This window comes from Colobus angolensis, unplaced genomic scaffold (assembly GCF_000951035.1).
Source record: "Colobus angolensis palliatus isolate OR3802 unplaced genomic scaffold, Cang.pa_1.0 Scaffold139, whole genome shotgun sequence".
NCBI lineage: Eukaryota > Metazoa > Chordata > Mammalia > Primates > Cercopithecidae > Colobus > Colobus angolensis.
The window spans coordinates 2,834,453-2,861,306 of NW_012114477.1; the positions used below are offsets into that span (position 1 = coordinate 2,834,453).

Here is a 26,854-nt window from a genome sequence, read left to right on the forward strand (position 1 = left end):
ATAATCAAAGCACATGTGATGGGGATGGGGGTGGAAATGATGTCTTAGAAAAGAAATACTTCTTCCTACATAGATCCTCTTTCTAGAAAAGATTTGCTGTCAAACTTCCCAGTTTAGCCAATATCCTATATATCTCAAGAGTAGTATCCTTCCTATACTTTTCTAAAAATTAGTTCCAAATGGTCATAAGAGTTTGTAGTTGAAAGAGCTCTGGATTGTTTTAGCATTGTATGCATATTTGACCATATTTTCTGTAAAATCTCCCAAGCACTCAAGAGCAAGGGACCATGTTCGGGTTTGCTGTTGTGGTTTTTATTGTTGTTATTGTTGTTGTTTAGAGACAGGGTCTCGCTCTGTCGTCCATGTTGAAGTGCAGTGACATGATCATAGCTCACTGCAGTCTCAAACCCCTAGGCTCAAACGATCTTCCCACCTCAGCCTCCTGAGTAGCACATCCGCTGAGTCTGGCTAATTTTTTTTTTTTTGTAGAGATGAGGTCTTGCTATGTTGCTCAGTCTGGTCCTAAACCCCTGTCCTCAAGCTATCCTCCCTCTTGGGTCTCACACAGTGTTGATACCACAGGCATGAGCCACCACAATCGGCCTGTTCTTACTCATGAATTTATCCCTAGCTTCTAGCACATAAAAAGGGCTCAATAAACATTAGCTGAATGATATAAAAATAAGCATATCACACTTTGCATTCTTATCTTAAAAAAATAAAGAGAGATTAAAGCAGAAACAAGAAGTGGGGGCGGCATTTGTCCTGACTCTTAACATCAATAATAAAAGGGACCTCCTTCATTCCTCTCTCTTCTCCTCCCTTGGCATCACTACCCAAGTAAGAATCTATCAAGATAAATCCCCCTCAGGACTGAGCCTTATAATTTATAGCTGTGCTCCAGGAAAAACCCTTGCCTAGAAGTTGGGATCGTTCTTAACTTGCTGTGTGATCTGGAGTTTTTTTAATGTGTTTCTTTATGCCCTTCGTCATGAGCCCAGAGCTGGCTAAGTGCTAGGAACTGTGCTAAGTAAAGTTAAATCTCTTGCCGGAGGTCCCAGAGTTTCAATCTACAGATCCAGTGTTTGAACCCAGCCCAAGAAATCAATTCAAAGCCTGTGATCCAATACAAAGACCGCTGGTCCACAGCTTCCAAGCACACAATATGATTCAGACATTGCAAACCCCATTCCTCAGAGTCCCTGACTTTTCCCTGGAATCCCAGGGAGCCTGGGATCTCGTGTAGCTCTTGGACTGCTCCTGCCCTGGAGAAGCGTGCAAGGAATGTTTTGCCAAACTTGCTGCTGGCAGGAGACACTATGCCACAATAAATCCAATGACAGATCTGGATCTGCAGGTGGCCGACTGTCCCCAGCCTGGCTCATGATGGCTGTCCTCAGGTCAGAACAAAGTGCCTCCAATAACCGGGTCATTAATCTTGAGTCACTCTCTCCCCAGCCTCTCCCGTGTGCCACATCTCTGGCCAAGAACAGGTTGGCCCGTAACGCCTCTCTATCGGGCACTCCTGCTGCAATCCTGGTAGATCCCACAACCCAAGTGTGCCACAATCATTTGTAAAATGGGAGCTTGCTCATTTCGGGTTTCCTCTCAATCCAGAGAAACATTCATGTTTTAAGGGGATTCAGAAAATAGCCACCTGTCAATATTGGTGTGTGTACCCACAATTTCAAACAAGTAAACTAAGGCTCAGGGAATTGTGGATAAACTGAGCTGAGATCCTAATTTTTTTTAGCTGTTCAGAGAGAGAAAAACCAATATAGTCAATAAGGCTCAGCTTTACTTTCTGGGCAAGAGAAAAGGTAACACCACTAAGGTTTCTGAGGAATGAAGCATGATACAATTCATATATTTTCTGTGCCTTGGGCTCTTGGCATCAGGATGTGGACAACGGTTTCAACACTGCTTGATTCTTCCATCCAGTAGTTATTCATCCCATGCCAAATTTGAGCCAAGCTCCAAACTAAATGATGGGAAACAGAAGAGAGTGGACAGACTATTCCCCAAAAAGACCAGACCCAGAAGCTTCATGATCTCATGACACCATATCTGACGGCTTCAGAGGTCAGAGGGGAGGATCCTTCCAGCTCAGGAAGGTAGATGGCCCATGACATCTTCATGCAAGGGGCTGCACTTGAGGTTTGACTTTCAAGGATGGGATAGAGATGGGGAAGAATCTCAGCAAAGAATGCTTCATTCTTCTTGAATCCAACTTCTCCCCATCCCCCACGGTCACTTCCCAAATCCTCACAAATCTGGACAAGTCAACATCATCTCGCAACCTGCAATGCCTGTTGTAGCTTCTTCACTGGTTGTTTCCACACTTCCCTCCCAAATCCCCCTGATACACTTGAATTCTAAAATTCAAATCTGGTCTTGTGTTTTTCTAGTTGATATCTGTCCCTCCATGTTGTAAGCTCCTTGAGAGCAGCAACCTTGTCTTGGTCAATACCTGATCTCTGGGGTTTAGCAGAGCACTCAATGAATACTTGTTGAATTAACAAATAAATAAATAGTCTGCCCACCCCCTGTTCATTTTATGGAGTTGGAGGTTGAAGCCCAGAGAGGACATCTGTCCTACTCATGGTCACACAGTTCACCCTGCTCCAAACCCTCCCATGGCCCCCTATTGCCTTAAAAACAAAGGCCACTCACCTTACCATGCCCTGCAAGATCCTGCACAATCTGGTCCCTGTCACCCTCCCCTGGCATTCTCTGCAGTGAAGTTTACACTCAGCATATTACCAAGGTGCCCAGGGTGCCTGGGACACACTGTGCCGGGTTTACCTACATGTCTCTGTGTACAGCATCATCTCTGTCCAGAATTTCTTTCCCACCACATCCTCAACAGTGTCCCTGGCTAATTCCTACTCATCTGTCTCCTGCCTTGGCACCACCTCCGGAAGGAAGCTTTTTATGCCTACCACCACTCCTCCTTACTCCTTGGTGGAGCATGTGCACTGACATTCAATCTTTACAGTAACCCATGGACTAGGATTCAAACCGAGGTCTGTGTGACCCTGGGGCTCCAACTATCAAGGAAGACATCCTTCTGCTGCAATGAACTGGGATTGGGACACAGGAGATGGTGGAGAAAAGATGCTTCCACTCAATTCCATCCTGGTCTTTAAGAGCAGAAAGAGGAGAGAATGGGAGGAAGCACTCCCACCCAGATGTGGGATGCAGGGCAGTGGGCAATGGAGTTGACTGGGTACTGTCAGCAGGAAGATCAGTGGTTCCTACACTTCACACAGTGCCAGTGTTTGTGTGGATCACAGCTACAGAGTGGACCCCAGCACCCAAATGTCTCCCCAGCTCAGTTCCCCCCGTGATTCTGCAGTGAGGACATTTGAAGGGCTCCTTGCCCAGAGGGGAACAGACATGGAGCCAGGATGTGGGTGCCAGAGACAAGACCAGGGCCCAGAAAGAAACAGACTCTGACCTTCCTTGAATGGGAACCCATGTTCTCGATCCAAACGTTTGCTTTCCATTTCACTTTTTTTGGATGAAGAAGAGAGACCTCAAAGGCTGGGCCAGAGAAAAAGCCAAGCCACAAAAGGGCAGACTATTAAGGTATGCAAAGGCCACTCGTCAAAGGTCCAGTAAGTTTAACTCTTGGGTCTGACTCAGCCACCAGTCAGCTGTGTGACTGTGGGCAGGGCAGATATCCTCTCTGGGCTTCAACCTCCAATGCCATAAAATGAACAGGGGGTGGGTAGACAATTTATTTATTCATTAATTCAACAAGTATTCATTGAGTGCTCTGCTAAACCCCAGAGACCAAGTATCAACCAAGACAAGGTTGCTGCTCTCAAGGAGCTTACGACATGGAGGGACAGATGTCAACTAGAAAAACACATACGCAGGCAGAGTGAGCAATAGGGAAAAGGGAAGAAGAAGACACTGCAGGGCAACACAGAGCCAGAATTTGGAGGAATTTGCTCCCAAAGTCTGTGAACCCCTGCCACTTGTCACGCCTAAACCTCCTTTGTTCCTGTATGAATGAAGGACGCATCATTCAATGGTCATAGCCCCAGGTTCCGGGGCCAGGTGCTGCCCAGCCAGGTGCTTTGCATTCAAGATGGCAGCTCCATTCCATCAAGCCTTCCAGCCCAAACAGCCCCTCCATCCCTTCCCCTACTCCGCTGGATCCTGATCCCCTAGATTTCCACTTTCCCCCATTTTTCTCTGTGCATTTCTCGCCTTTCATTTCTGACCAAACTTCAGATGACGGGAACACTGATAAATTAATGATTGTAATTAATAAAAATTGACTCTGTGCTAATAAATTATTATGAAATGGCCTGTCAGATTTTTTAATGAAATGCAAAAAGCTGCAGTAATGAAATGAGTGTGTGCACTTTCCCAGCCAAGATGTGAGAATATACATCCATGGGGTGCTCAGGGGTCTACAAAGAAAGAATCTGGGAGAGAAAAACAAGATTGGATCAATGCATCGGGAGGAGTTACTGCTGTGTGTGTACCTACTATGTTAGACACTTAGCTGATGTCTATAATTTTATATTATCTGATCAGCCCATGAGGTAGAGGCTATTATTACTGTTTGCTTTTACAGATAAAGAAACTGAGACCCAGAAAGGGTAAGAAACAACCCTAGGTCCAAAGCAATCATGCTGTAGATCTGTGATCAAACCAGATATTTTGAACTCCAGACCCCGCTCCCACTTAGTTAACCACTTAATTATATAGCATTGATTCAATGCTGTTTTGTACATCCAACCCTGTTTTGTAGAGCTGTGATCAAATCAGATATTTGGACTTCAGACCCCTCTCCCACTTAGTTAGCCACTTAATTATATGGCCTTTTAAAAACTAGGGACTTGAAGCCAGGCACGGTGGCTCATGCCTGTAATCCCAGCACTTTGGGAGGCCGAGGCAGGCGGATCACCTGAGGTCTGAAGTTTGAGACCAGACTGGCCAACATGGTGAAACCCTGTCTCTACTAAAAATAGGAAAAAATTAGCCGGGCATGGTGGCACATTCCTGTAATCCCAGCTATTTGAGAGGCTGAGGAGAATTGCTTGAACCTGGGAGGCAGAGGTTGCAGTGAGCCGAGATCACGCCACTGCACTCCAGCCTGGGCGACAGAGTGAGACTCTGTCTCAAAAACAAAAACAAGAAAGAAAAAAAAAACCTTGGGACTTCAAAGAAAGAGGCATGAGTTCAAAATCTGATTCAGTCATTTGACATCGTGATTTGGGTCAGTTTGCTTAACTTCTCTAACTCTCAATTTACCCACCTACACAATGGAGATAACAATACCTCTTTCCCATACTTTCATGCATGGACATGTGAGAATGAAGCAAGATGATGCGTGTGAACACATGAGGCCCTAACCGCATCCTTCCTCTCCTTTTCCAAGCGTTTGGCATAAGAAATTCTGGCTGTGAGAAGGTGAAGCATTGCAAAGAAAAGGGTTCAATGTCATGGAGAGGAGGCATGGTGGCACCCTCATTTACGCCCCACCCCAGCTCTATGCAGTGTTTAATATTACGAGGTTGTCCCAGTTCTTTGTAAACTATAGCCATGAATGTAAAACAACCAATTTTTACAACAGAATTGTTTAACCCTGCACCAATTAAAAGTACCTGTTATTAAAAAAGGTAATTATGCTGTAATTAGTTTGACACAAGACATTAAGCAGATTATTATCAAAGCCAGGGAAATAGTAACTTCAAAGCAATTTCCTCTCTTGAAAGAGGCATTTACATGCCGCCATCAGAACATGATCCTTACTCCAGGCACTTTTGAATGCAGGGAAATGTGATGCCTAACTCTTCCAAGCAGCTTGGAGCTTTATGGCAGGGAATGCCCGCATTGCAAATGAACTTGGGTGGCTGGGCTGCAGAAATTCCTCCCAGGAAACCCACATTCTGGGTCAGGGACTGGCTACGCATTATGAGCTTGGCCTGAGCAAATGTAGGCAGAGGCTGCTGACAAGACCAGGAGAATGGCTAAAGGACATGTACTCAACACCCACATGCATGAGCACCAGGCTTGGATTTTTCAATATTATTTCCTGGACTCCCCAAAACCAACCTGTAAGGTAGGAATAATGAGACACTATTTGCAAGAGACAGAAAAGAGGTTTCCAACCACTAGTACGGCAAGAAGGGGGAAAACTGAATGTCCCTTTTCCAACTAATGAGAGGAAAACCACTTTCGCTAGCGACAGTGTTATTCAAAATATATATCAAATCAAGCCCCCTTTTTCCCCCAGAGCAATCGTTCAGGCGCTGGATCCTTCTAGAAGATTCTGATCCTCTCTCTCACTGTCTCTCTGCATCCCACCTTCCATGCCCTTTCCCCACTTCCTCTTCTTTCACTTTTCAGATTCCTGGGGGAGGCAGGACGGGCATCATGATTGGAGAACCAGCATTTCAAAGAGCAGCTCGGCCCCAGGGCCCACCGATGTTTCAGGACCAAGGTCAGCGGCACAGGTGCTCTCCTTCCCATCCCCATCCTCTGCAATAAAGTCCACCAGTGATTGAGGTCCCGTCTCTGCCTCTTACCAGCCCTGTGTGACCTTGGATGACTTATACAACCTCTCTGAGCCTCAGTTTTCTCCCCCGCAAAATGGGATAACAAGAGCATTTAACTTTAAGAGCCATTGTAAATCAAATAGTTGTAATATCAAATGGGCAACTGGAAGCCAGGCATATTGTAAGTTCTCAATAAATGAGAACTATTATTATTTTTAATCCATGTTTTCTGACTGCTGACCAGCGTGCTCCCAGGAGCCCATAGAGCTCTGTTCCCTAAAAGACAGAAAGAAAAATATATACATATAAAAATGTAAGGCAGGAAAAGGGGTGAAAACAGATGGTTCAAGAAGTAAACTAGATCCCTCTTCTCCCAAAGCTATAAAAACACTGTCTATTTTATTTAGCCATCAAGATGCAAATTTCTCTTTCTCTGGATAGGCTTGTAATATTAATTATTATATATGACATTTATGCTTTGCCAAACATGCACCAAGCATGTTACATAAATTATATCATTCAAAATCTCAACCACTCTGTGAGGAAGGTAATATATAACATCAACTTCACTCATTCTGCAGATGAGGAAACTGAGACCCAGAGAGAGGAGATCATGTGCACTGCCATCCTGAGGATAAGTGGCAGAGCCAGTATGTCAACTCAGGAGCCTCTACACCTAGCCTCACCCAAGATGCCTCCCTGCTCTGGCAGATCACATAGTCTGTTGGAGAGACAAGTTATTAAAAGATAGCAGTAAATACCAGATACATAGTAGGTACTCAGGGAATGTGTTCTCTCCACTCTCCACTCTTCTTCTTAGTGCTCACTTCTCCATGCCTCAATTGAGGGATTTGGACAGGTCTTCTCTAAGGTCCCATGGATTCAGCAGATGTTGTCAGAAAGGCATCCCAGGTCCCGGTGCCTGCCCTCTCACTGGCTGTCACCTTGAAGCCCCACCTGTTTTCTCAGGGCCCCTATCTGAGCTTCTTGCCTGCCCTCAAAGGCTCTAGAATCTGAGAAGAACTACAGGAGCTGATCCCAGCAGTGGGCCCTCTAGCCCATCCTGGTGTTGCCATGACAACAATGCCAGTATCAATCTTCTTCAAGCCCTCTTCCCAGTTCTGCCTCTCCCTGTCTCCTGTCATGTCTGTCTCTGCTGACTGCCACAGCAGTAGAATACAGGGTGAGGAGCCAGGACCAAGCATGAATGCAGCGATGAGGCATGAAGAATAAGCAGGAAGAGAAGAAGGGTCTGGACTGGGGTGGATCAGGTTCAGTAGGGGGCAAGGAGGGATCCTAGGTCCCCCACTAACCTCAGAAAACCCATTATCTTCTTCTCTCCCTTTTAATTTCTGACCACACAATTCACATCAGGCATTGTGCTAAACTTTTTACAACCATTACACCCATTAAAGTTCAGCTCAAGTATAACCTCCCATGGGAAGTTTTCTATAATTATTGTGCCCTCCTTCGCCTACTAGCGAGGTAATACTTCCCACACTTCTTCATTCCTTCTGCATCATAACAAGTATCTTTGTCCATTTTGTGTTGTTATAAAGGCTGGGTAATTTATAAAGAAAAGAGTTTTATTTGGATCACAATTCTGAGAACTGAGAAGTTCAAGATTGGGCATGTGATGAGGGCCTCAGGCTGCTTCCACCCATGGTGGAAGGCGAAGGAAAGCTGGTGTGTATAGAGACCACGCGGAGAGAGAGAAAACAAAAGAGGCAGAGGGAGATACCAGGCTTTTTCCAACAAGCAGCCTTTGCAGGAGCTAGTAGAGCAATAACTCACTCACTCCTGAGGGAGGGTATTGACCTGTTCATGAGGGATCTTCCCCATGACCCAAACACTTCTCATGAGGCCCACCCTCCAACATTGGGGATGAAATTTCAACACGAGTCTTGGAGGGGACAATCATCCAAATGATGGCACCATTTTTTCCTTGAACTAACATCTCAATTCTCATAATGGCCTTATGAGGTAGGCTCTATGGTTATCTAATGTTGACTGTTAGTATCTCCATTTATCGGGTGGATAAACCAAGGCTCACGGAGGCTAACCAATTTGCTCAAGAGCGAGTGGCTTAGCCACCATTTATTTATTTATTTGTTTATTTATTTATTTATTTATTGAGATGGAATGTCACTCTGTCACCCAGGCTGGGGTGCAGTGGCGCGATCTTGGCTCACTGCAACCTCTGCCTCCCAGGTTCAAGCGATTCTCCTGCCTCAGCCTCCCAGGTAGGTGGGATTACCACGTCTGGCTAATTTTTGTATTTTTAGTAGAGACGGGATTTCACCATGCTGTCCAGGCTGCTCTAGAACTCCTGACCTCAGGTGATCCACCCGCCCATGCCTCCCAAAGTGCTGGGGTTACAGGCGTGAGTTGCTTAGCCACCATTTAAACCCCACTCTATTTGGCTACAAAACTCAAATCTTTCCAGTGCACCAGGAGGACTCAGGGATCCACTTAACTGAGAGAAACAAAGATATCCACATGTTTAGCTGTTGATTCACATCATGAGTTTGAAGAGCAGCTGATGTGGCCAACAATGTTGATTGATGTCAGCAGGGACCAGTCAACTGGATCTGTGGTCTCTGAATGCTCCCTTAGTTCCAGCCAACTTCTCAGAAATGCATGAGCATTCCCTGGACAGAGAAGCAAGTGGATCGGGGTGAATACCCTCAGCTCTGAAGCCTGAGAAAATCTCTTCCCAAGGAGTTGGTGCAAGGTACTACGTTTACAGAAAACCTCTCTGAGGGCCTTCAGTGGGCTACAAAAGCCCACCCACTCTGAATCCTCACAGGACTCTCATAGCTGGTAGATATGATAGATCATCCTTCCCACACCCATAATATAGACTGGAAAACCTTCCAGGGTAGGAACAAGTCCAAGGCCATTAGAAAGAGGCAGAGCCGGGACTTGAACCCAAGTCTGTCAGATTCCTAATTTAGGTCTCTTTCTTCTAGTCCCACATTAAAGAAGCTAGAGGACTAAACCAGGAGGACCAGTGGTCATTCCACCTGTGGCATCAATAAAAAAGGTACCATTGTCCAGGGGCTGTGCTAAACACTTGGTGTGGTACGTTAATTCAATTTTTAATACACTACAAAATAGAAATGGTTACTAAACCCACTTATTAGATTAAAGAACTAAGGGCCTATATTATTTTTCTATTGCTGCTGAAACAAATTAGCATATACTAAGTGACTTAAAAATATTAGGAGCTTATTCTATTACAGTTCTGAGGGTCAGAGGTCTGAAATGGGTCTCACTGGACTGGAGTGAAGGTGTCAGAAAGGCTGTTATCCTTCTGGAGAACAGGGGAAAATCAGTTCCCTTGCCTTTTCCAGCTTCTAGAGGCTGCCCTTATTCTTTACCTCTTGGCCCCCTTCTCCATCTTCAAAGCCAGCGTTTTCAGGCTGAGTCCTCCTCAAGCTGCCATCTCCATGGTTCTCTCTCTCTTCTGCCTCCCTCTTCCACTTTCGAGGACCCTTGTAGTTCCACTGGACTTATCCATATAATCCAGGATAATCTCCCCCATTTTAAGGTCAACTGCTGCGCAGACTTAATTTCACCTGCAATCTTAATATTCCTTTGCCACTAAACCTAACATAGTCACAGGTCCACACAGGGCATCTAGAGTGAGCCTCTGATGGTAATGAGTTTTCTGTCCTCCGTGGAGTCAGCGAAGATGGAGCTCAGGAAGACAGACATCGAAGCCAGTCCTTGGAGACAGGGTGGGTTGGGGGTTAAAGCCTGCCTCTGTTGGGTGTCAGGGAAAAAGCAAACTGTAGGATAAGTATGTCCAAACCCTCCCCAACTCATCACATCTCTTGATCTCCCCATGCCATATACTTCTTGCTCCCACCACTTGGAAATTTTCCCTGATCCCCAGTACAGCTGGGTCTTTTATGCTCTGTGACTTTTCATGTGCTGTTCCAGTCTCCATGATTTTTCCATTATTTCACACTAGGGAGCATTGGTGATTTGGTGGCAGAATTCTCACCACCCATTATTTCAGACTAATAACTCTATCTTATCTTCCAGGTCTCCTCTGCCGTGCAAGTGGGACTTGACTCCTTTTAGCCCCATTCTTCCCTTCCCTCTCACTTCTGAGGTTGCTGATTATTAACACAGATATTTTAACACACACACACACTTGCACTTGGGTTAAGAAATGCTGTCATTACACTAGAAATTTCTGGTGTGATTCTAAAAAAGGGAACATTCTTTAAACATAATCTTTTAGCTAGTATCCACTTTAGGCTCAGAAAATGTAAGCTACCTATGGCCTGACAAAGACAAGTACAACCTATTCCTGTCTCAAAATGTTTCTAAAATTAGAGTGAACATTGTGTTAACCGCCACAGTTAAAATCAGAATGATGGATTTCTCTTCTGAAATCAATCCTAAAATGTTTCCTCTCCTGGCAGTCAAAAAACTCATTCACCATTCGTACTATTATGATCCTTGTAATAACTTTTCAAAATTGCATTGTGACTACCCTTCACTCCATAAGGATTATGGTGGCCTTGGAGAAAAGAGAAGAAATGTTGACCTCACACAGAGTCACTTCCTGTCTCGGCTCTAAGACCTTTAGATGCTTCCTGTAAGGAGCGAGCCAATCAGAGCAGAGCTGGGCTGAAACCTCCCAACTAAAGGAGGACTTTGTTAGCAGAGGAATGTTGACAGTTCTGATGAATCAACATAGAAAATGTCTAATGTTTTCAGTCATAGGAATGTCAAAGAGACACATCTAACTGGTGGATGCTTCCATTCAGAGCTGAGCTAAATAATTCTGAGCACTAGAATGCTGCCAAAAAAAAAAAAAAAAAGAGTGCCTTTCATTTACAGCTGAGAAATTTAAAATATTAATCCATTTATAATGCTCTTCCCCCACCTTGATTTTGAGGTAAAGGCACCTCCCCTTGATAATGGATTCATGACTTTAGGAAAATTGCTTCCTTTGCCCAAGCCTCAGCATTCTCCTCCCCAAAAGTGGGAATCACAGGCATTGCTGCACCGAGACAGTGGGACTATTCAAGGAGATAATATAAGTGCAAGACTTGGCATAAAGAAAGCAGCCATGAACGTTTCCTTCTTGGCCAAGGCATTCATGTCCCACTCCCATCCCCACCGTGCTCAGCCAGCACTTGGCTCTCTAAGGGATAGGAGGAAACATGTCAGAGTGGGCCAGTCACTAGAAGTTAGTGACTGTCCTGAGTTTTACTTTAATCTGTGCTGCCAACCAGCTGTGTGAGCTTGAGAAAATTGTTTCAAACTCTCTGAACATCATTTTTCTATAAAACGTGCAAAGAAATCCACCTCACCTAGGAGAGCTGTGAGGAGCAAATGATTTAGCATGTCAAAACATCTTGAGAACCAGCATAGTCTCCACCCTGAAGAGGTCATGAGGGACCAAAAACAGTGTCATGATCTGCCTTCCAGAAGAACTTAAAAGAGGACAACTCAAAACAGAGCACTCTGAACTTTCTGCAAGAACTCATATCTAATGGTGAGGTTTGGGCTGTGTACCAAAGGGAGGGAAAGGGAATATTTAAGAATAGGGCCAGACACGGTGGCTCACGCCTGCAATTCCAGCACTTTGGGAGGCTGAGGAGGGTGGATCACAAGGTCAAGAGATAGAAACCATCCTGGCCAACATGGTGAAGCCTCGTCTCTACTAAAAAAAATACAAAAATCAGCTGGGTGTGGTGGCATGCTCCTGAAGTCCCAGCTGCTTCAAAGGCTGAGGCAGGAGAATCACTTGAAACCGGGAGGCAGAGCTGCAGTGAGCCGAGATCACACCACTGCACTCCAGCCTGACGACAGAGCGAGACTCCGTCTCAAAAATAAATAAATAAATAAATAGAGTAGGAGTTCAGTACCTCTCTTATCATGTGAGGTCTTTGCCCACAGCCTCTTCCCTATGGTCACCCTGGACCCAACCCCAAGTCAGCTCCAGGCCCTTCTATAGTTCTCCTTGGATGTCAGCACCATCCACATTGACAGTAAGGTTGGTCTTAGCCAAATGCTATATATAGTCAGCTGGGGGCAGGGAACTTAATGTGAAACACGAAAGCCTAATTTCTATTCTGCCCCCAGATTCTTAAATTAGCCCGGGGCAGTTGTTCTCAATTAGGGGTGATTTTTGCCCTTCAGGGGACATTGAGCAATGTCTGGAGACATTTTTGGTTGTCATGTGACTGAGACATGGCTCCTGGCATCTTCAGGGTAGAATCCAAGGATGCTATTCAACATCTACAATGCACACAACAGTTCCACTCCCCACTACCTGCCACCAACAAAAATTATCCAGCCCAATATGTCAATAGTGTCAAGGCAGAGAAACCCTAGTTAGGGGTGAGGCTCAGTCATTGGTATGTTTAGAAAGCTCTTCAGGTGATTCTAATGAGAGCCACTGGGTTAATCAAATGCTCAACAATTAGCCTTGGGGAATTAGAGTCTTTTAGATGAAGCCTCCATAATCAGCCAGCTGTTATTAAATCATCAATAGCTGTAGCCAAATTAAACCCAGAATTAAGAGTGCTTCAAGCATTGACTTGTCCATTCCTGCAAGGGCAATCAACCGTCCAGTTTTTCCAGGACTAAGGGAGTTCCCAGGAGGTAGGACTTTCCTGTTTTAAGACTGGAGGAGGTCTGAGAAAACTGGGACAGGTTAGTCACCCTTGCTTCTGCCTATCTCTTGTTTCCCTCCTTCACTCTCCATCTGTCCATGGTTTATTGTGTTTGTACGATGTGCCATGTCTATGCACACACTTTACCCATATTAGCTCAGGGAATGCTCAGAGCCCTAAAAGTTGAGTATTAAGATCTCCAGTTCCCAAGAACCCAGGGCTTCAATTACTTGGCCACAGAGGCTGCTCAGATAGTTAAGTGTCTGAGTTAGAACTCAAACCCAGGGCTGCCAACTCCATGGTCCTCACCACTAGATCACACTGCCTGTTTCCTTCAGTAACATGATTCACAGCACTCTCTGATGGGGTGACTCAGGGATGCTAAACCCCTTTGGGCAGGCATGCTGCATCCCAGTTCTGCAGAATCTCCCGTTTCCACTGATCCCATTCCACTGCATTTTATTTTGAGTTCCCAGTCAATTACAAAGAAAAGAATGGGGGCTCTGTAGATGACCTTCAGTCAAAACTAATTAACAAAGTCATCTCAGTATACTGCAATGCTGAAAACTCACAGGTAAATGAGAGAGAAATGAAAGGAGGCTGGGTGCGGTGGCTCATGCCTGTAATCCCAGCACTTTGGGAGGCTGAAGTGGGCAGATCACCTGAGGTCAGGCATTCAAGACCAGCCTGGCCAACATGGTGAAACCCCATCTCTACTAAAAATACAAAAATTAGCCAGGCATGGTGGTGCACCTATAGTTCCAGCTACTCAGGAGGCTGAGGCAGGAGAATGGCTTGAACCCAGGAGGCAGAGGTCGCAGTGAGCCGAGATCTCGCCACTGCACTCCAGCCTGGGCGACAGAGTGAGACTCCATTTCAAAAAAAGAAAAAAAGGAAAAAAAAAGAAAGGAAACTTACTGCTCCATTCTAGTCTCTCTGCATATCACATCTGTATTCCATAAAGTACAGACGATCATCTCCATGGTACAGAGAAGGGAATCGAGGCCAGAGAGGTGAATGCCAAGGCCATCTTCCCAGTAGGTGGCAAATCTGGTGCTAGAAGCCATGTCCGTTTACTCCAATGCCCATGCTTTTAGCATTTCATTCCATGCCACGTGGGGAAGCCTGACTTCTTGTTGATTTAACAGCCCAATGTGGGTAAAGCGCCCCTAACAAATCCCAGAAGATTGTCTTGAGGAGGCATTCATGCAGTGCAAACAGCATTACACGTGTCCTGGGCTTTGTAGCACCGTTTCAGATATTGACGAGGCCCATTAAAGAATTCTGAGAGAACAGGCAGCCTTAAGTGGAGCGGGTACTGAGTTCAGAATGCCTGGTGCAGTAATAAACGACATGGAGCCTTACCATTCCAGGCAGAGGCCACGTGGAAGTCTGCCTGCACGCCTGTGCACGCACACCCCCAACCTTGGCAGACCTCCACCACCCACCCCTCTCCACGCGTGCCCACTGAGGTGTGAACCCCACAGTGCCCTGTGCATTTCTACGAAATGATATTTTATTAAATAAACAAACTGGAGCCGTTCCCATGGATTTATGAACAGTTCCTCAAGTCTCACTTGTTCGACCCACTGCGGATTTACGGCCCTGCATTAACCTCGTGAGCGCTCATAACGTTCACTAAGATAATGTTGGCAGGAGGGAGAAGGGATTTTTACAGCCGAGTAATAATTAGGAAAGGCAGGGAGGACTGGGGAACCTGTTTATCGGTTACGCCGGGTGCATGGACAACGATGGGATTGTAGATTCTGCACAGGTCTCTCTGGCGGAAATCAATTCCTTCGCTCTCGAGCTGGTTTTACCTCCATGGCTTGTCTGAAACCTGGTTTCTACTTTTAGAGAATGTGTTATCAGCGTGGTCAGGCCTCAGTCTTCAAAAGAGAAGGGGGGCAGTTGCCCAGGTGACCCCTGCTGCAAACTCGCCCCAGGTGCACTATTCAGATAGTGGGACCTGAAGTGCATCATTAGAACCTGGAGGGAGGTGACATCCCCTGGAAACAGGTCAGTTCCCGGGGGTGAAGCATTCCTTCCTCCTCACAGTGGGAGCAATTGGTTCTTCAGCCTCTTTCTTGACAACGGGTTTGCTCAGGGAAAAGAGAGAAAGCACTGTGGCACTGACGTTTAAGAGGAGTTGAAGAAGAGGAAGCTGGCAAAATGGTCATAAAATATGAAGGGGACCAGGCACGGTGGCTCACACCTGTAATCCCAGCACTTTGGGAGCCCAAGTGGGCAGATCACTTGAACTCAGGAGTTCAAGACTGGCCTGGGCAACACAGCAAGATCTCGTCTCTACGATTTTTTTTTTTAATTAGTCAGGCACGGTGGCATGCACCAGTGGTCCCAGCTACTGGGGAGGCTGAAGTGGGAGAATCACTTGAGCCTGGGAGGTCAAGGCCATGATTGAGCCACTGCACTCCAGCCTGGGCGACAGAGTGAGACCCCGTTGTGAAAAAGAAAAAAGAAACTAAGAGGGGCATAAACAATAAAGACATATTAGTAACAAGAATGACAAAAATCTGGCTGCATATAGGAGCCATGGTGGGTGGGTGTCAGGGGGAGAATTTAAAAGTACCAGTTCCTGGACCTAACCAATTAAAGCAGACCCTGGGGGTGGGGTGGGGAAGGGCATTGTGTTTTCACAAACTCTCCAAGAATGCTGATGCACAGAGAGGCTTAGACCAGCGAGTGGTCAGTGGTCGCTAAGTGCTTTCCGATCTGTATGGCCCTGCTGCTCACAGGGTGTGCTGCAAGCCAGCAATCACGGGCCTCACCTGGGAGCTGGCTGGAATGCAGAATCTCAGGCCCTGCCCCAGCCTTACTGAATCAGCACCAGCATCCCAGCAAGCTCCTCTGGGATTCACCTGAGTATTCGAACTTGAGAAGAGCGGTAATGCGGCATTTGACTCTCAGAAATGCGACCTCTCCACACAGTAGGTAGAGGAGCCACTCCCTCTGCTTTCCCATTTTACAGGGGGAACAAAAAATCAAGGTTCAGGGAAGTTTAGTCACTTGCCCGAGATCACACAGAGCCAGGACCACCCAGACGCCACGTCTTCCTCTGCATCTCACACTCACACAGCCACTGCTGGGGGAAATCTGGGCCCCGTGGCAGGTGCAAGGGAGGTGCTTATGGGCTGGAGCTAAAAATGAGAGATGGAAGAGGGGCGCCCTAGGGAAGGGGATCAGTGAGTAGTTGTCAATTAGTCACCCGGCCTTCCACAGCTGGCAGAGTGGGGCCCTGTCTAGGCTGCCACCCCCGCCTCCCGCCGCCTCTGCCCTCTCTGCCTTCCCCTTCCAGAGCCTCCTTGAGATCTGAAACTCAAACAAGAAGGCATGAATAATGTAGCGCGATTGCTCCTTTCGTCTCTCCTCAATCCTCAGAGGGTGAGCGAGGCTCCTTGTCTGCCTCATTAGTGGCCGTTCAACCATTTGATTTCAGTAACAGTGTGCCTTCCTCGGAATTTTCATACTTATTTGCGTCACCGGAGTCAACACTGAATTTTTGAATCCACATGAAATTTTAATGGGGTGATCTGCATACGGCATGGTCCCGGCTGGGGCTCCAACGACGGGCTAGGAGAGGGACAGCCTGATCTGAAGATGGGCTGATCACAGAGACGCGGGTGGGAGCCTAGTTCACTCCCAGTCTGGAGCCCAGATTGGGGAACGGGGTGATAGGGAGGGTCCCCAAGGGCTGAGAGGGTCCTGCCAGCTAAAATCCCTGCAGCCGAGATTAGCAGCTTCCAGTTTCAGGTGAATAGTTAAGGACTCCACTCTGGAGCCTGTAAGCCCTAAGGTCAAAATCCAGCTTTACCACTTCCTGGCTGTGTGACCTAGGGTAAATTGCTTTACCACTCTGAGCCTGTTTGCTTATCTGTGAAATGAGGATTGTAACAGAGTTGTTGCTGCAGGGCTTAAAGAGGTAATCCAAGTAAATCCCTTAGCCCCGTGTTTGGCACGTGATAAGCAGTTAATGCTTAGTAGATAGGATGATGATATCTAATGTTTAATAGACATGACAATGTGATGATGATGATAATGATGATGATGTTTTCCTCCATCTTTCACCCCACACACATGACTAGAACTGTGTAGTTTGCAAAACATATTCACGTCTGATTTTTTGTTTTTTTCATCTATACTTTGGATTTGGTAGACTGATCTCAGCTGATTCCAGCTTTACCTCTTACACACTACAGGAGTCAGAAGAAGTTAACTTCATCTCCTTGATCCTCAGTTTTCTCGCCTATGTAATGGGGAGACTACACCCTACTCTGTAGGACTCTTCATCAGGATTCAATAGGAAAACGTCTAGAAAATGCTTCGCCTTGTGCCTCACACGGGGCAGGCACCGTACACAGGATGATGTTCTTAATTCTAAGCACACGTTTTGTTCACATTTTGTATCTCTGAATTCAGGGTCCATCTGCCATTGTGAGAGCATCTTAAATCCTCGAACTATAATAATATTATTTCCATCCAGGGTATTTATTGATCTAGTGCTTGTTCCTGTTCCAGGCATGTGCTAAAAGCTGCATGAGAGCTGTAATAGTTCACGCAATTCTTGCAACAACACAGAAAGTAGGTGTTTCTTTCTAAATGCGCTTTGAGAATGGGGAAATAGTGCCTCCAAGAGATGGTGGTTCCTCCCCTGGGTTCCACAGCTGGTTTGCATTACAAAATTCCTTTTCTTAGGAGCTGTACTCTGGCGGGTCTGTCCCATTCCCCCATCCCGTGTGAACAGCTAAGGAGAGGAAGGACCAGAAAGAGTGGCATGGCCAGTAAGTGGCAGAGCTGGAACTGGACCCCAAGTCCATAGGATCACAAATGCTGGACTCTTTGTGCTAGGACCCACCATGGCTGGCAGGTGGATGGGCAGCATGATCCTTTTATTACGTGGCTCTGGTGCAGTCCAGGACAACCTTGCCTGAGCCTGGAAATTGGCTCTCATTCCCAGGTGTCTTGCAAGTATCTCTGAGCCTCACTTTCTTCTCCTGTAACATGAAGGAGATGACAATACCAACCTCTCAGAAGTATTGTGAGGATTAAACAGAGCAATGCATAGAAATAGGTTCTGCCAGCCATGGAAGCCCCCCAAATGTGAGTGATTGATCAGGACAGAGAAAGGCAGGGGCCCTGGGAGCTGGGAGGAGCTGCAGCACAGGATCTTGAAGCTGAAAAGAGCCACCAAGGGGTCTCCATCCCTTCCCAGTACTGGTCTTCCTCCTGTGGGATGCTTAGTGAGGACAGTCTTCCCTCCCCACCTGACACAGAGATGGGAGTGAAATGAAACACAGCCCCTACCCCACCCCCTGCTGCCCAGGATTTCTCACCCGGGGTAATGAAATGGAAGGAATTTCTGCTGAGAATGGTGATTACTAACCTGCCAAGATGAGTGAGAAAAATCAATTCAGAGAATGCAGGAGAGAAGGAACTCTACTGAATGAGGGAGGTATGGGAGAGAGGAGAGGGTGGGAGGGACAGAAAGAGAGTGACCTGGGAGAAAAGAGAGAAAGAGGGAAAAAGAGAGAGAGGGAGAAGGTGAGCCGCACAGCTATTCATCGAGGACGAACTTCAGGGAGATTTAGCCTCAATCCCTCTCTCACAGTTTCTGTCTTCAGTGATCAGACAAGGACTGCAGGAAAGTGGGTTGCAGAGGCAAACACACGCCATACAGCAGAGATTCAGTAGGTCTGTGTTTGGGGTTGCCAACAATTCTGTATTTCTAACCAGCTCCTGGGGATGCTGAGCCTCTGGTCTGGGAACTTGACTGGGAGTATCAAGGCTGAAGATGGAAACCATCAACTTGCCCATTGGTGAACTGATATCACAAATGTTTCACAAGTGTGTGCTACGTGTTTTAAACTGGTGAGCCAAGCACTTACTAAACACACAGTAGGCTTTGTTGAATGTTAGTGGAGAGAAGTCTTTAGTCATTCACTGTTTGATTGAGGTGAAATTCACATTACATAAAATTAACGACTTTAAAGTATCCAATTCAATAGCATTTGTTCATTCACAGTGTTGTGCAACCATAGCTCTGTCTGGTTCCAAAACATTGTCATTACCTCCAAAGAACACCTCATACCATCAGTAGCCATTCCCTTTTCTTTTTTTTTTTCTGCAAGCTCCGCCTCCTGGGTTCACACCATTCTCCTGCCTCAGCCTCCCGAGTAGCTGGAACTACAGGTGCACACAACCACGCCCAGCTAATTTTTGTATTTTTCAGTAGAGATGGGGTTTCACCATGTTAGCCAGGATAGTCCCCATCTCCTGACCTTGTGATCTGCCCACCTTGGCCTCCCAAAGTGCTGGGATTACAGGCGTGAGCCACTGCACCTTGCCACAATTCCCTTTTCACTCTTTCTCCCAGCTCCAGCAACCAGTAATCTACTTTCCGTCTCTATGGATTGACCTATTCTGGATATTTCATACAAATAGAATCGTATATAGTATGTGACCTTTTGTGTTGAGTTTCTTTCACTTATAGTCAGACATGTACCTGCACACGGATGTTCACAGCAGCATTGTTCACAATAGCCAAAAAATGAAAACAACTCAAATGTCCATTAGCAGATGAATGGACAAGCAAAATGTGGTATACAACGGAATATTATTCAGCCGTAAAGAATGAAGAAGTACTGATCCACACTGTGGCATGGAATAGCTCTGAAAATGTTACACTAAGTAAATACTTTTTAAAATGCTGTTTCTTGCCGTCGTGGCTGTCGCCATGATCCTGACTACCTCAACTCAAGTGTGGTCACCTTTCATTCCAAACAAACGTCAGCTGAGCAGCCACCATGGGCAGGATGCTGGACACTCCAGGAATGTAGATCAGTTAGACCACGACTGCCACTTTAGGTCCTTACTGACTTGCTCCTTGGCCTTAGGCAAGTCCCTTCCCCTCTCTAAACCTCAGACTTCTAATCTGTGGAATGGGATTCCAGATTTCTCACCAGGTTGGCACAAGCGTTAGGTCAAGGTGAGGTCTCTGAGTAAGCCACTGAACTGGACAAGTGTCAGTCACTGCTATGGACTGAATGTGTTCTCTCAAAAATCATATATTGAAATTCTTACCCCCAGTATGATGCTGTTAGGAAGTGAGACCTGTGGGGGTGATTAGGTCATGAGGGTGGAGCCCTCATGAGTAGAATTAGTGCCCTCGTTAAAGAAACTGCACCAGACTCCCCAGCACCCTTTCCACCATCCAAGGATACAGCAAGAAGTTGGTAGTCTGCAACCTGGAAGAAAACCTCCACCAGAATCAACTCTGCTGGCCCTGATGTAGGACTTTCAGCCTCCAGAACTGTGAGAAATAAATTCCTGTTGTTTATGAGCCACCCAGTCCACGCTTCTTTGTTGTAAGCAGCCCGAACAGACTGAGACCGTTGCTGTCACTGTGAGTTGTACAAGGTGGGAGGGACCTCAGGACCTGCCATCGTCCTCAGAGTTTGGGAGTCAGAACCTGAATGTGTAGAAAGAGAATTAGCAGTCCAAGGAGAGCACTGGCCAGAGTAGGGATCCCAGAGAGTGACTGCTGTTATGTAAAATCCATGCCCGTGGCCCACCGGGCACATCTAATCCAGCGCTGACTCCCTCGCAGACTTTGGCTGGACCCTAGAACTCATCCAGCCCAACTTCCTCATGCCACAGGTGAAGAATCAGAGACCGTAGGGAGAGAAGTGACTTGCCCACAGTCTATCAGATAAATTTCCTTTCATTTGTTACTGACTTCCAGGGAAGATGGTGGATTGAACACACTCCTCTAATACATTTCCTTCCCTAAAATACAATACTATTATAATAAAGGATTTGTGTTAAAGGCATAAACTCATAAGGACAAGGAGAATGGAGGAAAAGATAACAGTTATGAGGTTTGGAAATGGGAAGGTGAGTAGGCGATGGTGGTAACTGACTTAGCAGATCCAACATGGCTAAGAAGTGGGGATGGTGAGGGACCAACCCAGTTTGCACCCATTCGTTATGTCATTCAATTACCTTTCATCTGTCAGTTTCTCTGTTCAGGCCGAGGATGAAGATGAATGGGACTCCCCAGACCATGCTGCCCAGTGGTGCGTGATCTTCTGGTGGCAACAGGGAAGCAAACGAGGCAACATCTGGAGGCCTGTAATGCAGACATGCAGCTGGCCCTCCATATTCTTAGATTCTGCATTCGTGGATTCAACCAACCACACACTGAAAATAATCAGAGGGAAAAAAGAATGGTTGCAGGCCAGGCGCAGTAGATCATGCCTGTAATCCCAGCACTTTGGGAGGCTGGAGGGGAGGACCACTTGAGGCCAGGAGTTGGAGACCAGCCTGGCCTAACATAGTGAGACACCACCTCCGTTAAAAAATAAAGTTAAAAAAAAATGCTTGAGAACTTATTGGAAGAGTCAAAAAGCAATTCACTTGAATCTTGTAAGGCAACGCAATCTATAGGCCCTTAGTTTTCTGTTTCTCTATTATATTTAAGGATTCTCACTCACTTACCCACTCAATGTAACATAAGAAGATGTAACATAATAAAGTATTTTCAGCCAGGCACAGTGGCTCACACCTATAATCCCAGCACTTTGGGAGGCCGAGGCAGGAGAATTGCTTCAGCTCAGGAATTTGAGATCAGCCTAGGCAACAAAGCAAGATCTGGCCTCTCCAAAAATATTTTAAAATAAGCTGGGTGTGGTGGTGCATGCCTGCAGTTCTAGCACCTCAGGAGGCTGAGTGGGAGAACTCCTGGAGCCCAGGAGGTGGAGGATGTAGTGAGCTATAATGGAGCCACTGAACCCCAGCCTGAGTGACAGAGACAGACGCTGTCTCAAAAAAAAAAAAAAAGAATGGTTGTACTGAACATGTACAGACTTATTTTCTTGTCATTACTCCCTAAACAATAGAATATAACAAGTATTTACATAGTATTTATGTTATATTAGGTATTATAAGTAATCTAGAAATGATTTACAGCATACAGGTGGATTGTGTAGGTTATCTGCAAATACTATGTCATTTTGTATCAGTGACTTGAGGATTCGTGGAGTTTGGTATCCACAGGGGGTCCTGGAACGAATCCCTCATGGGTAACCAGGGATGACTGTACACAAGGTACCAAGAAGAAATGCCAAACTCTCTTTGGAGGGATAAAAGGTCAAGGGTGCAAGGACAGAGGAGTTTGAGTTTGAGTTGGTTATGGAAGAAGGGCCAAGAAAGAGAAGGGAGGACTCCCAAGAACAGGAAGAGCTCATGGGAAGACAAGGAGCAAAGATATGAAACTTTCAGAGCATTCCAGGTCCCTTAGAGACACCCTCAGGTACGGATCTTGAAGGACCCTGTAAGTCAGAACATGTGGGGTACTAGGGAACCATTGGAAGGTTTTGAGCAGTGAAGTGACAAGGTCCAGAAAGATCACTCTGACTGGGGTTGACTAGAGGAGTCTTTAGACTTCCCACTTATGTCTCTTAACCCTTCTCCATCCCTCCTTCCACAAGCTTTAACTGAGCGCCTACCATGTGCATAGCCCCATACTAGGTGCCTGAGACTACCGTGTGCATAGCCCCATACTAGGTGCCTGAGACCACCGTGTGCATAGTCCCATACTAGGAGCCAGGTATCTGCACACAAGTGCATGGCATGGTCAGCCGTGAGCAGTAGTAATTGGGCCCCGTCTGCATCTGCTGTCTCCTGTTGCTTGGAAAACACTTCCCACTGAGCTTCAAATGTGCACCTGCTGGCCCTCACACTCGCATAAAAGTCTCTGAAAAAAAAAATTGATTATATTCATTCTCTTAACCTCACCCCAACCCGAACATAAATCGTCTCTGTTTATAACTCTTCTGGCATTTTGTGCATTTTGCTGAGTGACATAAAATGACAATAAATTTAGGCCCCACCAGCAGAAAAGTACCTAAAATGCCACATGTCACTAATATTGACAGGTTCTAAAAGTAAAACTTGGAAATGGTTCAGGCGACATAAATTAAAACAAAAATATATACTTTGTCCTTGAGAGAGAATCAGCTAAAATTAAACCTCGGTGTGGGTGGGATGTCCAGGAATATGAAGGAAGGAAACATCAGGGATGCATGGTTCAGAACAGAGTCCCAGAATGGGAGGCCAAGAAGGACCCAGAGAAAATTCAAGCTAGGACCTTGATGGAAAAAAGAAGGACTGCTCTTAAACCTGCACTGTCCCATACTGTAGTCGCTACCTTTATGTGAGCATTTAAATATAAATCTAAATACAATAAAAATTCAGCTTCTCAGTTGCACTAACCACATTTCAAGTGCTGGATAGCTACCCAAGGATACCGAGCACTTGAGTAGGAGGGCAGATTAGAGATCACAGAAAGTTCTACTGGACAGCTCTGTCTAGGAGTAGAGCATCCCTGCCACCCTGCAGGGTGACTGACACCTGAGTCTCCTCTCCTTCCTCCCAGCCTTCTCTCCTCCACTTCCTCCTGTCTTCCTTGGTCCCCTCTCTTCTCTCTTTCCCTCACTCCTCTTTTCTCTCTTCTCTCTCCCTTCTCTTCTTTCTGCCTTCTCTTCTTTCTCTCCCCTCCCCTCTCTCACTTTCTCTCTCTCCTCTCTTTCTCCCCTCTCTTCTCTCTCTCTACCCTTCTCCTCTTGTCTCTATTTTTTAAGTTTTACTCTAAGTTCAGGGCTACATGTGCAGTTTTATTACGTAGGTATACCTGTGTCATGGGGGTTTGTTGTACTGATTATTTTATCACCCAGGTATGAAGCCCAGGACCCATTAGTTATTTTTCCTGATCCTCTCCCTCCTCCCATCCTCCACCCTCCGATAAGCCCCAGTGTGTGTTGTTCCCCTCTACGTGTCCATGTATTCTCATCATTTAGCTCCCACTTATAAATGAGAATGTGCAGTATTTAGTTTTCCATTCCCGTGTTAAGTTTGCTAAGGATAATGGCTTCCAGCTCCATCCATGTTCCTGCAAAGGACATGATCTTTTCTCTTTTTCTCTCTCTCTTCTTCCCTCTTTTTCCTTTCTCTTCTCTCTTTCCCTTTTCTCTCTCCTCTCTCTTTCTTTCTCTCTCTCTTTCTTCCCTCTACTCTTTTCTGTCCCTTTCTGGCCCCATCTTTCTCCTCTCTTCTCTGTCTCTTTCCCTTTTTCTCTCTCTCTTTCTAAATGACTCTTTGCCTCCCCCAAACTGTCTTTCTCTTTGCCTCTTTCTCTCTTCTATTTCCCTTCCATTTTATATGCATTGCTAAAACGTAAATACATTGAATTCAGAAGGCAGCACAGGATTTGGAAACCAGGGGTCCAAAGCCCTGCTTGACCATTCTGCAGCCGTGAGGTTTCAGGCAAGTGACTCCAGCAGGCTTGTCATCCTCTACACTGGTAATGATGGGGGCAATAATCCGTACTGTGCTTGGCCGTTGAATTACATCACCTGTTCAGTGGCACGCAGTAGGTGCTCAGTGGATGCAAATTTCTTCTTTCTTCTCCTTGATCACAAAGCTTCAGAGGCTCACAAAAATCTACCAGAACTTTCTCAGCCTCTTAAGCTCAGAACAGGAGCCTCATCATATTTTCCATCTTTCATCTCTGACTTTAACCCACTCAATCCTCTTCCACGTTCCAAACATTCCATACACTTTCCGACCACCAGGCCTTTGCACATGCTGTGTGCCCAGCCTGGGATGCCCCTTCCCCTTTGGCCTGCCTTAGCCTGCCTCCCTCAGTGGAGAATTCGGCTCAGAGGTCACCACAGCCTCTTCGTCCTCTGCAGCTACTAATACAGGACAGGTTAAGAACCCAATAAAGATAGAACATGTAGACAGAACCCCAGAGAAATTAGAGAGCTGGTCAGGCTCATTTCAGGCAGACTGAAACCTGATCTCAATCTCTGGCTAAGATGACATATTTCATACATTCAGTCAACAGTTTTGGGCATCTACTGTTTGCATACTCCTGCCACAGCTGGACGCAGAGATGCACCAGGCAAGTTCCTTTCTGGAGGAATCACAGCCCAGTGGGGAAAGAGACCCTCCCCAGTGCAGTTACTATACAGCGTGGTAAGTTCTGGAATACAGGCGGGTGAAGGTTTCCTGGTCGCACAGAAGGGGGCTCGCAGTCCACTTGAGGAAGTTATGGGGACTTCAGAAAATGCCCCAAGGGCAGTGCATTTGGTGCAGCGGGAGGTGAGATTGCCACAAAGAAGCTGGCTTTTGTGGTAGGGACATTCCGGGACAGGTGACAAGACAGGAGCGGAGGAGGCGTGTGAGAGCCAAAGGAGTCCAGGGACACGAGCTTTTCAGTGGGACTGAGCTTAGCTAGGAAGAGGGGACTAGAAGGAAGCCAGGTCAGGAGGGTGAAAGGGGCTAGACCACCGCGAGGAGTCACAGGTTGGCTAACGAGCCGGGACTTGACCCTGAGTGCAGCCAGGAGTCCCGGAACGGGTTAAAGCAAGAGAGACCCGTGACCATAGAGGCGGTTTAGAAATCCGACCGCTCTGGGCCGGCCCTATGGTAGGGGGCAGTGTGGTGTCCGGCCCAGAATGGAGGTGGGGGCCGAGATAAGGCAGGGGTGGCCCTGGTGCAGAGAGAGATGGGGAGGAGTGGAGAGAGTGGCCAAGAAGGAGCGAGTCCCATCTCGGGCCTCGCCCTTCCCCCTTTGGCGGCGGCTGCCTCGGGCGTCTGACTACCTCCTCCTCCCCAACCCTTTCCCTCCACACCCCCTCCCTGCCTTCTGGCTGCACAATTTGTGAAGAACATTATGTAAATGGACTTTATGCAAATCTAGCCTCTCCCCCTGCTCGCTCGCTGGACTCCTGAACCCTAATTAACTTGCCAAAGCCTAATGTTGCAGTCCCCTCTATACCGGCTCAGCCCCCCAGCCCGCTCCCCCAACCAAGAAATCCGTCTTCAGAAGCAAGCGCGGTCTAATCGCTCCTTCATTTGAATGTGCGGGCTGTCACCCACACCGTTAGCCCGCAGGAGAAGGCGGCCTTTCAACCCCTGACACTTGTGCTTCCTATACGGCTCTAAAATAAATGCCTCTTTTTCTTCCCACCAACCCCTCCCGCGTTATTTTTGCTCGCTTCTAGACCCAGAAACAGCCTGGGGAAAGTTGATGCAATTTCTCGTTATCTTCAAGTCTTTTGTCTACCACTCAGCATCGCCCTCCTCTCCCCGACCTCAAGGTCAGGGATCTAATACCCTCTCCCCTCCCTCTCTCTCAAAATCACCGCTCAGGAAAGGAGCAAGGCCTGGGCGCGGTGGCTCAAACCTGCAATCCCAGCACTTTGGGAGGCCCAGGCGGGCAGATCACCTGAGGTCAGGAGTTCAGTCCAGCCTGGCCAAAAAGGTGCAACCCTATCTTTATTAAAACAAACAAACAAACAGGAGGCTAAGGCAGGAGAATTGCTGGAACTGGGGAGAAGGAGGCTGCAGTGAGCCGAGACGGCGCCCACCGAACTCCAGCCTGGGTGGAAAAGGAAAGAGAGAAGGAAAGGAGAGAGAGAGAGAGAAAGAAAGGGGTGGGGGAGAGGGAGAGAGAGAGGGAAAGAAAGAAAGAAAGGAGGGAGGGAGGGAGGAGGGAGGGAGAGAAAGGAGGGAGGAAGAGAAAGGAAGGAAGGAGAGAGAGAGAAAGACAGGAAGGAAGGAAGGAGAGAGAGAGGAAGGAAGGGAGGGAGGGAGAGAGGAGGGAGG

General features: G+C 46.8%; 1 long non-coding RNA gene across 1 annotated transcript; it reads right to left on the minus strand.

Annotated features, from left to right (window-relative positions):
* Positions 1–8,939: 8,939 nt before the first annotated feature.
* Positions 8,940–26,194, minus strand: LOC105506627. The gene is made up of 3 exons (XR_001000958.1): positions 26,055–26,194; positions 22,726–22,937; positions 8,940–9,172 (listed from the first exon to the last, which is right to left on the minus strand). It is a non-coding gene; the product is annotated as an uncharacterized LOC105506627 (long non-coding RNA).
* Positions 26,195–26,854: the final 660 nt, after the last annotated feature.